This window comes from Meleagris gallopavo, chromosome 3, assembly GCF_000146605.3.
Source record: "Meleagris gallopavo isolate NT-WF06-2002-E0010 breed Aviagen turkey brand Nicholas breeding stock chromosome 3, Turkey_5.1, whole genome shotgun sequence".
Taxonomy (NCBI): domain Eukaryota; kingdom Metazoa; phylum Chordata; class Aves; order Galliformes; family Phasianidae; genus Meleagris; species Meleagris gallopavo.
In genome coordinates this window covers 38715017-38725803 of record NC_015013.2, presented here as the reverse complement: position 1 = coordinate 38725803, position 10787 = coordinate 38715017, and the positions used below count along the sequence as shown (strand labels likewise).

The 10787-nt window shown below is 37.0% G+C and overlaps 1 long non-coding RNA gene across 1 annotated transcript in view; it reads right to left on the bottom strand.

Moving 5' to 3' along the window:
- The window catches only part of LOC104910238, a 60212-nt gene that overhangs the window by 16858 nt on the left and 32567 nt on the right, over window positions 1–10787 (bottom strand). The window contains exon 3 of the long non-coding RNA XR_004159223.1: window positions 2487–2663. This is a non-coding gene — a long non-coding RNA (uncharacterized LOC104910238). The remainder of the gene's footprint in view (window positions 1–2486; window positions 2664–10787) is intronic.

Here is a 10787-nt window from a genome sequence, read left to right as displayed (position 1 = left end):
AAGTGATTAATATTACAGCAGGATCTTCTTCAGGACACTCTAGAATATTATATTTAGTGTTGTTCATACCATTTAATGTTCAAATTATTATATTTAAGTCAACTTCAAACATCTCCTCTCTCAAAAGAAAATGACTCATTAACAATGCCAAGAGATTTCTGCTGTCATTTTTAACTAAATTTGGGTACTAAGAAGGTAACATATATATTTATAAGAATAGTTTATACACAGAAGGACATAATTAACTCCTGATAAAAAGAAAGAGCACTTACAACACTTTTATCAGGTGCTGAATAAAGAGTTAAATTTAAGGTATGGGAAACAGGCAGATAAACCAAAAAATATGGAACATATAAAACATGCTTTCTTTCCTAGTCCATTTCGTAGCATCTCCTGTTTTATAATCTCCTGTTTTATCAGATAGCTGAGATAAATAAGACAGTATGCTAAAATTCAGAGGATACAGCCACAGAGAAATAGTTATTTCTGCTTCTGTGGATATAGCCTGCAAATCATAATATACTAATTTTACTAATTTTCCTTTTATTTATCCATTCTATACAGCTCAAAGACCTCCAGGAACATTATGGTGAGACCATATCCTTCAATACTCATGAAACCTTTGCTGCTTTTGGCTCTTCTACAGACAGTATTTTTCATTTGATTGAAAACACAAAGATACTGTACCCCAGAAACTGGATATAGAATAGGTACAATTATTTATCTAGTAAAATTCAGAAGTTTAAATAATATGTTACAGTAATACAGTTTTGAAGAAGACTCCATGGTCTACAAAAATAAATCTATCCTGGATGTGTTCCCTAGTGAAAGCGCAATAATCTTCCCACCATTATATTTCAGAACTTCACTATTCCTGTAAAATTCTGGGCATGGAAAACTGATGACATCATTTTGTTTTTGCAGAAGCCACTCAGGAATACTTGAAAACCTTTTCTCCTTAGCCTCTGAACCTAGCACTCCCTTTTTTGCTAAGACACTAAGTGTTTCTTAACAGGACATTTCTTCAACTGCTTATGGTTTTCACTGTTTTTTTCTGGACTAACTCCACTTGAAGCACCTCTCTCTAAAAGTCTACTGCCAAAGACTGGATACACTGTTGTTCTGAAGTCTTGTGAGAATGAAAGGGTGAAGGATTCCTTTGTTCACTTTGCATAACTATCTCTAGCTTTGTAATTATGTGACACTCTTGATTACGTTCACCTTGATTTCTTAATTCAGGCACGTCCAACCAGTGGTCTGTGGCCCAGCTCAGCTCTCACTGTGGTTTGGGCCTCCTATTGCTGCTTCATCATGGCAGCAGATCTGTCCTGACAAGCAGCCCAGCCCGGCCTTTGAACACAGGGAAGGCACACTGGAGTGCTAACCAATAATATGGAACTATGCTTAATTCACAAGGAAATTGTGTCAATTTTAAAAGATTACAATTTGAAAAGACATTATATGCAGAAATGTGCTGACAGATCCCATGCATATCAAGGAATGCTTCGTAAAGACAAAACAGCAGAACTGAAAATGTCTGTTTTAAAAAAGTTAAAACTCAAATGGACCTTGTCATAAAAATTAGTTACATGACCTTGGTTGCAAAAAAAAAAACTACAGAACCATATCCTGATCATGAATTTTTTAAGCAATGTATGGAAAGCACAAAAGATACAATGTGCCCTGATTAAAATAAATAAATAAATAAATAAATAATTTTTAAAAAATATCTAAAATCAGTTTGTCTCACCAGACTATAGACAGGTTAACTGAGAAAGCTATCAAAAAATGATTTGTTTGTTTTTTTTCCGATACTTAATTTTAATTTTTAATAATTGCAGCTTCATATGATCTAGATCTATGTATTTCTACAGTTGCCCACATCTTTACCCACACACTCCACTCAAATTCTCATTTTATATATTTCAAAGACCTGAGTTTTCCTCTTTTCATCTTCCAGAACTTGATATGTCTTTATGAATAAATGATCAACATAAGTAATATTGAGAATTAAAAAATAAAGAAAACATTTATCATTTATAAAATATGATCTTAAACACTTATTATAAACTTATTTGGATGATACTCAAGTTCTTATAAAAATATGCTTTCTTTTGTTCCCTATGCTGTAGAGGAACTCAATAATATTTGTAATATTGGTGAAAATCAAATTGTTCTATTTTACCAGTTTTAACAATACAAAGTTATTGAATTATAACTTTTCAAAGAGCTTTTTAAAGTCAGAAAACAAGTCCTTAGAAGTATGGATTAGTCAAGGCTACCATTGCTACTGCTACTAAAAATGAGAGAAGAAAATGCCTGTATTACCTTTCACTCAACAAAGGAGAACTTTACTGGAGAAAATACATCATTATTTGTTACAGGAATCTGAGCTTCACAATCAGAAAAGGAAGTATTGTTATGTGGAAATCAAACAACCCATTCCTTTTTCTCTTTTTCAGTTTTGCCAGCCTTCATAGCCTTACCTATGTGCTCTGCTTTGCCTCTGCCCTGGTTCCACAGTTTCTGGTTCAGGAGGTCAGATGCAGAATACATCTCACCCATCTCAACTGCCATACTAACAGCATTGTCTTCCACATTAATTCACTGGTAGAGTCATGGTCCTGATGTCATTATAGCATGGGTATGTATGGTGCTTTTATCTGTAAGAAAAATACACAGACAATTAACTTTATCTTCTACTTTTGGATATGTAATCACTTCTATCTTAAGACTTAAGTGAGAGTCATTAGTAATTTATTGCACTGGCAATACAATGCTCTTCGATTAATAACAGTAGGATACTGAATATAATCCTATTTATGTGCTATTAATAGTAAAATGGCAAGAAAGAAAAACTGTCTGTAGAATTGTTTTGCTTCTTGCAGATCAGAGAATAATGAAAGCTAATAGATTCAGGCAGAAAAAAAAAACAAAACACTGCTATATTTACTATTGTTGAGTTCACTGTTCAACACACATACTCAATTCCTTAAATTTATATTAACACTTTTACAAATTGAGTGTACAAATTCTAAATTCTGCAGCAGAAAACATATTCCATAGAATTATAAAGGTTGGAAAAAACTTCCATCATCATCTTGCCCTACCACCAACCCATCACCACTATACCCGCTAACCGTGCCCCTCAGTGCCACATCTACATGTTTCTTGAACACATCCAGGAATGGTGACTCCACCACTTCCCTGGACAGTGTGTTTCAGTGCCCAACCACTCTTTCCGAGAAGTTTTTCCTAATATCCTACCTGAATCTACCCTGGTACAACTAGAGGTCATTTTCTCTAGTCCTACTGCTAGTTATATGGGAGAAGAGGCCAAACGTCTCCTCGCCATAACCTCCATTCAGGTAACTGTATAGAGCAATAAGGTCTCCCCTGAGCCTCCTCTTCTCCAGACTAAAAAATCCAAGATCCTTCAGTTACTCCTCGTAAGACTTGTGCTCCAGTCCTCTCACCAGTTTCACTGCCATTCTTTGGACATGTTCCAGGGCCACAGTGTCTTTCCTGTAGTGAGGGGCCCAAAACAGAACACAGTACTCAAGGTGCAGCTTCAACAGTGTCAAACACAGAGGGATGATCACCTCCCTAGTCTCCCTGACTATACTGTTTCTGATACAAGCCAGGAATTCATTAGCATTCATTAGCCACAATAAATCATAGAATCATAGAATCATAGAATTACTTAGGTTTGAAAAAGACCTTAAAGTCTTTTTCAAGTCCAACCGCAACCAAACAATACTACCCTAACTAACAAGCCTCAGCTAAATCATGTCCTTGAGCACCACATCCAAATGGTTTTTAAACACATCCAGGGATGGTGACTCAACTGCCTCCCTGGGGAGCCTATTCCAATGCTTAACAACCCTTTTAGCAAAGAAGTTTTTCCTGATATCTAACCTAAACTTATCCTGGCACAACTTGAGACCATTTCCCCTCGTCCTTTCACCTGTCACCAGTACACTGTCACACTGCGGGCTCATGTGCAGACAGTTGTCCACTAAAACCCCCAGATTTTTTTCCTCTGTGCAGCTTTCTCATCACTCTGCCCCCAACCCTGTCATGATGCTTGGGGTTGTTGGGTCCAAAGTACAGAACTCAGAACGTGGTCTTGTTGAAACTCAATTGGCTTCATCCCAACAATCCAGCCTATTCAAGTCTCTCTGTAGGGCTTTCCTACTACCAGACAAATGAACAGTTCCCCCATTTTGGTGTTATCTGCAAACTGACAGTGCACTCAATTCCCTTGTTCAGATCACCAATGAAGATACTAAACAGGACAGGCCCAAATACCGACACCCGGTGAACACCACTTGTGATTGCTTGTCAACTGGATTTAACTCTGTGTACCACCACCACTCTCAGAGCCTGGCCCTCCAGCCAGCTTTTTACCCAGTGAAGAATGGGCTGCCAGACTCTCCAGGAGAATCATGTGGGAGACAATCTCAAAGGCTTTACTAAAGTCTTGGTAGATTACATTCACAGCCTTTCCTTCATTCACTAGATGGGTTGCCTGGTCACAGAAGGAAATGAGGTTGGTCAAGCAGTATCTGCCTTTTGTGAAGCCATGCTGGCTGGGCCTGATCCTGTTTGTCTTGCAGATATTACATGATTGCACTCAAGATGGTCTGCTCCATGACCTTCTCCAATGCCATGGTCAGGCTGACAGGCCTATAATTCCTTGGATCCTTCTTCTTACCCTTCTTGTCGATGGGCACCACATTGCCAAGTCTCCAGTCACCTGGGACTGGAGACAGTGTGTCAGTGTGAGTACACCTGGGACTCTCCAGTTGACCAGGACTGATAAAAAGATGGTAGAAAACAGCTTGACAGTCATGTCCACCAGCTCCCTCAGCACCATATATTTGTAATGTCCAGGCAAACTATCAGGCCCTTAATAGCTTCCTCTTGAATTTTGGGGGTTTTATTCTGCTCCCCATCACTGTCTTCCAGATCAGTTATTCTCTATCCTGAGAATAACTGGTCTGACTATTAAAGACAGAAGTAAAGAAGACATTGAAAACATCAGCCTCTTTCTCATCCTCAGTGTTAATATTCCCTGCTGCATCTAATAAAGGCAGGAGATTCTGGCCCTCCTTTTGCTGTTAATATATTTGAAAAAAACATTTGTTATTATTTTTAACGATGACCAGATTAAATTCCTGCCGAGCTTTTGCCTTCCTAATTTTCCCTCCACATATCCTAGCAATATTCTTGCATTTTTCCTGAGTTTCCTAACCCTTATTCCAAAGACAATAAACTCCTCTTTTTTCCTGGATTCTCAGTAAAGCTCCTTGTTCCAGCACACCAGTCTTCTTTCCCTCCAGCTCATGTTACATTCAGGGAGACAACCTACTCCTGCACCTTTCAGATTTCCTTCTTGATCAATGTCCAGCCTTTCTGGACTCCTTTGTCTTTCAGGACTGACCGCCAAGGGATTTTCCCAATCAATTATAATTTGGAAGGAGTAAGGGAGAAAAATATGTATGACATAAAATGGAAGTACTGTAGTATTATCCATATTTCTCAGGAAGATGAGCAACTCATTGGTAACTTTTACCCTAAATGAGTTATCAGAATTCCAGTGAGTCAGTATATTTTCCTCACTGCTCATATGTTTCCAGTGTAATAAATGACTGTTGTTCAGGCACACCAAATAAGCAGAAGTATAACTCTGCACTTTAAAAAATAAGAAATAAAAATTATAATAAAAATAAATGAGTCAGATATTTGAAAAACAAGATATTGTTCTTTAAATACTGCATATAAGAGGTTCACAAGAATGTCTCCAATAACTATATGAAGACTGTCACATCCATAAACAATATTTAAATATTATACTTTAAAAAGAAGACACACATGCTCACAGAGACAAAAATGGCATAAATCCTGCTTCATTTCCACAGCACCATTTCTGCAAGATTTTTTCCCTTTTTTCTTTTTTCTTTTTTTTTTTCCAGAATACTTTGAATCACACATTCCAACTCTCCAAAATGTCATGTTTTATCTCTGAGTTTTCCTAATGATCACTTCATTGTCTGGGGATTTAGTTCCTTGTTAGCCTTTAGTCCTAAACAGCCCTGCTGAGCTCTGTTGCTTTCTAATTATTTTAAGCATATCAATTAAAGCTTCTCCTTAGTGTTTACATCAGAGACTCCTGTGCAAGAATGGCAGAAACCCTCACAGAATGTCTTCAGCTCAGTTTGAAGACTGAGTGACAAAGGTCATTAAAGAAACGACTGAAAGAAAAGGGTTTCTTTCTACACATTGTTGAAAAAGGAAAGAAAACATAATGAGAAAACTATTCCAAAGCTTCACATTCTCAGTGTTAACTGTAGCCCTTAAAAGCACCTAATTAAAAGAAAGTTATCCTAAAACAATTATTTTAAATGGAAATATGATAACATAGGAAAAGAAAGGGCTTCACACACATACACACACACACATTATAAAAATGGTTGATTTCATTTCACTTAATTTATTGCACATTTTAATTGTTATAGAATCTGAAATTCAATTTAAGATTCAGGCTAGTGATATTTATATTTTGTACAGGATATGGACATAGATCAGGATAACATATATTTGCCCTATACTTTTTTACTAAAAGTAGAGACTGCACACTTCACTTGCAAGAGGATGCCAGAAAGATATTTACTGATATAAAATGGCTGTAAGAGGGTAATTTGAACAATGTTGACAGCAGCTTAAGAAAATTCTAAATGGCTAAATGTCCTTGACTGTTTGGCACACACAGGGTGTGTGTGGGGGGTGCATAATGAATTTAAGATCAAGTCTTATTGAAGCTAGTATATCATAAAAACAATAAATGACTTACCGAGGATCTGTCAGCAAGGCATTACCACATCCCAGGTGAATCTTTGCGCTAGCGTTGAGTAATTTCAAGAGGTGTCCTTACTCAAAGAGAGATTCTGATGTACAGCCAGCTGCTTGCAAGAAGAACTCTCAAGGAGTTTCTTAGGCTGCTTTCTATTAATGGAGTATGATAATTGACTCAGTTGTGCAACTTAAGTTTGGATCTATTGACCCAGGTGTCCGTTATCAGTTCTTTGAGCACCCAGTTTGAGACAATATGGTGGTTGCTAACTGTCTCCAAAAACGTTGATTGTTATCTGTCCCAAGGACAAGATCTTTTGCACTTTTTGCACTAGGCCTTGGGCATAATGACCAGGTTGGTGGAAAGAAGGGACAAGGAGTGCACCCTCACAACTGACCAAGAAGTATTCCCATCATTTTTTCCATTCAAGGGAAATCCTCTGGTTTTCTGATGGGACTGCTTTGCATTTACCTGGGTTTGTTTGTTTGTTTGTTTGCATTCACAGATCTGAATCCTTCTCAGGGATAACTGGGAAGAGTTTATGACAAGAACATCCATGGTAGCTCAGAAAAAGGTCTGTAGTGCCTAGAATCTCATACACTGATCTGGATTTTTGTATAGGAGTAAAGTGAAAAAAGTATCATACTATACACATACTATACACATCTCATGATGTAGAGTCCCTGTGGAAATATGAGGTGTTAGGGTTGTACCCGCATTTTTATCTTTAATAGCCCTTAATGGGACTTCCTTCCATTAATTCAGCTAATTGCTTCTTGAACGGATTTATATTTTGGCATCCAAAACATCCTGCAGCAATGAGTTACACAATTTAATTAGGTACAATCTACACTTCTGGGTTACAGTTTACCAGGATGCTCTCAAGCCTTTATGTTTTGAATGGTGAATAACAGTTCATAAATCACTTTCTTCCAGCCATTCATGACTTAAAGGAGGACAATAGGAAAGATGAGGAGGGACAATTTTCAGGGAGTGCAAGAATAGGAGAAGGCTTAATGGCCTTAGCAAAAAGAGGGTAGATTTATAGTAGATATTAGGAAGAAGTTATTTATTGTGATGGTGGTGAGGGACTGGTACAGCTGCTCAGAGAAGCTGTGGGTGCCACATTTTTGGAAGTGTTCACAGCCAAATTGGATAGAGCCTTGGGCAGTGTGAGGTGTCTGTAGCCATATGAGGAAGGTTGGAACTAAATGGTCTTAAAGGCCCCTTCCAACTCAAATAACTCTATGATTCTTCAGTCACAATATATGCTAAGTTTCTACTGACATGACTTTTTACATGATCAAAGTGGACATCTATCATGCATAGGGTGGTTCATTCAGTCTCTAGTTTACAGTTTTCATTAATCCACAGATGTAAGCAAATAATAAATTACCATATTCAGTTCATATTTCATTTTTTTCTTTTTTTCTGTGCAAACTTTGAATGTACTGGAAGTATGAACATGTATTACTTTTCTATACTATTCTGAAATTTTTATCTTTAACAATAGTCTTTATTTTGTACATCCATTATTTTACCTACATTTGCTATGTGAAGGCCTTGTGTTACTCATCTGTACGTATTATGGTGTTTAGCTGTTTACAGTCTGTGTATAGTCTTTTATCTAGCATATGGTAATTATCCTCTGGAAGGATGACGTTGGCTAGGTTAAATTTACTGAAAAACACAGTGGAAATTTACCAGTGAGATTAAAAAGCTAATAAAGCTGTAAAATATAGATCATACATATACTTGGCAATTATGCTGTCAGTCCTTGATTAGATTTCTATCTAGAGAAGCTGTAAGAATGTTGCATAGCAGACAATACAGACATTAAATAAAATAATACACACTAGACACATATTTGCAAATTAGAAAGTAGTGTTATAGTAACAGTCTAAAAATTAAATTTAATATTGTTTCAGAACAATGTGCAAATAGGTGAGTACTGTTAGTGAAAAAGGTGTTTTCACCATGAAAACCATTTTACTGCTTTATATAATTATAGTTCATTAATACTTTTCAATCTGAAAAAAAAGCTTTTAGAGTAAAATAAGAATATTATTTTATTGTCAGAGAAAGATTTCACACCTGATTTCATAATCTGACATTTTGACAGTTATTCAAATATTTAGTCTACTGTTTTTTCTAGCAGCTATCATCAGCTGAAGTCAACCACTGCATTTCATTATGTCCTAAAATGTATAACTTTGGTAACCTTATCATTTTCAACTTCAGCTGTTGAGTTCCACATCCTTCCATACTTTTCATGTTTTAATCTACTGGTAAATAATTTAAATCACTCCAGGGTCTCCTCTCTTGCCTCTGTTTAAGCTTCAATTCTGATCTTTCGCTAGAGCAACCAGGTGGAAACCCTTAGCTCCTGATATGTAACCTGATTTGTCCAGTGTATTAGGGTGACATTCATAAAATTAATGACATATAATGAAGTTCTAACAAAAAAATTATTGAGGAAAAATTCTTGAGTTAAAGAACTCCTGGCATCTCTAAGATCTTCATGCAGGTGGATTGAGCACTGTGGTCTGAAGAGAACATGTGCGTTATTTGAAACTCATATCAGACTTAATCTTCTTGAAACATCACCCTGAAAAGACACAAGGTGGGAAGCTGCATGGATATGGGGTGAGGCAGTGAATTTTTGGTTGAGAAGTTTACATGCACGTTTTTAGGCACAAACTTAGGCTGCTGTAGCTGCTCTGTTATAATCAGCATAGTGACTGGTACTGATGACACAGACTGCTTTGTAGTATATGCATTCTTTGAAAGTCCGTATTTACTCACCTTGATGTCAAGGTCTCTGTATAGTCCTGTCGAGAACTGGCGTAATAAACGTTGGAAGTACCACTAGAGGGCGTTAAAAACACCATAAATAATTGCTAACATCAGTGCTTCAAAACATCCCGATGAGAAACAATGAAAAGATTGACGGGGGGATGAAAGAGAAAACATACAGAACCTATACAGATTGTGCTCACAGAAATCTAACAGAACTGAAGATGCCAAAGGTCTGGAGCTAGCAATGTCTGACAGCTTCCACAAAGAGGACAAGAGTTAATACTAAATTTTATGTCAGCACTCAGATAATTAGCTAATTTACATATCTCAGCCTGTAGGCCATCTACTTAATGAGTGGTGAATGTTGTAAAAAGAGGACACAAATTATGTTGCATACTGCACCTAAAGATCAAATGATGATCTTTAACTTCATTGAAGGTAACGGAAGCAGCAGTGGGTAGCAAACGCTTTACTATCACCAGTAAAGGTAAGGAATTTGTTGAGAGGTCTTTGCAAGCTGAGCAGAAGGGCAAAACAAAGGGTGCCTGCAAACATCCAAAAAGCAGAGATCTCATTTTTATTATAACTGTTAAGACATTTTTGCTGCATATCAGTTCAACTGTGCAGCAGAACAAAAGACACAAAAGAAAAGGCACCTTGTAGGTAACAAGGTCTGTCAAGTATTGTCACATAAAGAAAAGTATGCTAAGTTTTCCTGAAGGCTTACTTCAGTACTGGAGGATTCTCTTCACTGCATTCTCTGATTTATCTTAGGAAAGAAATCAAAAAAAGACCCAAGAAATGTTGCCATTGGTGAAGTCACAACATTTCTTTTTAAAGTCTCAAAGTCCCAAAGGGTCACATGAAGTGAACCTCTCTACCATGGTTTGCTCTGCCTAGAGGAATCATATAAAAGATTTATCTACTGTGAAGAGATATTCTTTAAGGGAGCAATGTCCCTCAAAATCATTTTATTTCAGTTCTGGTTTGAAAAGGTCTTTATACAAACATGTTATACAGGACAAAGCCAAAGAGAGCTCAGCCCTTTAGGCCAGTAGTTCAAGCAGGATGATGAATACTTCACATAGGAGAGAGGACATGCAAGAAAATGCAAGACAGCCATAGCTGAGAG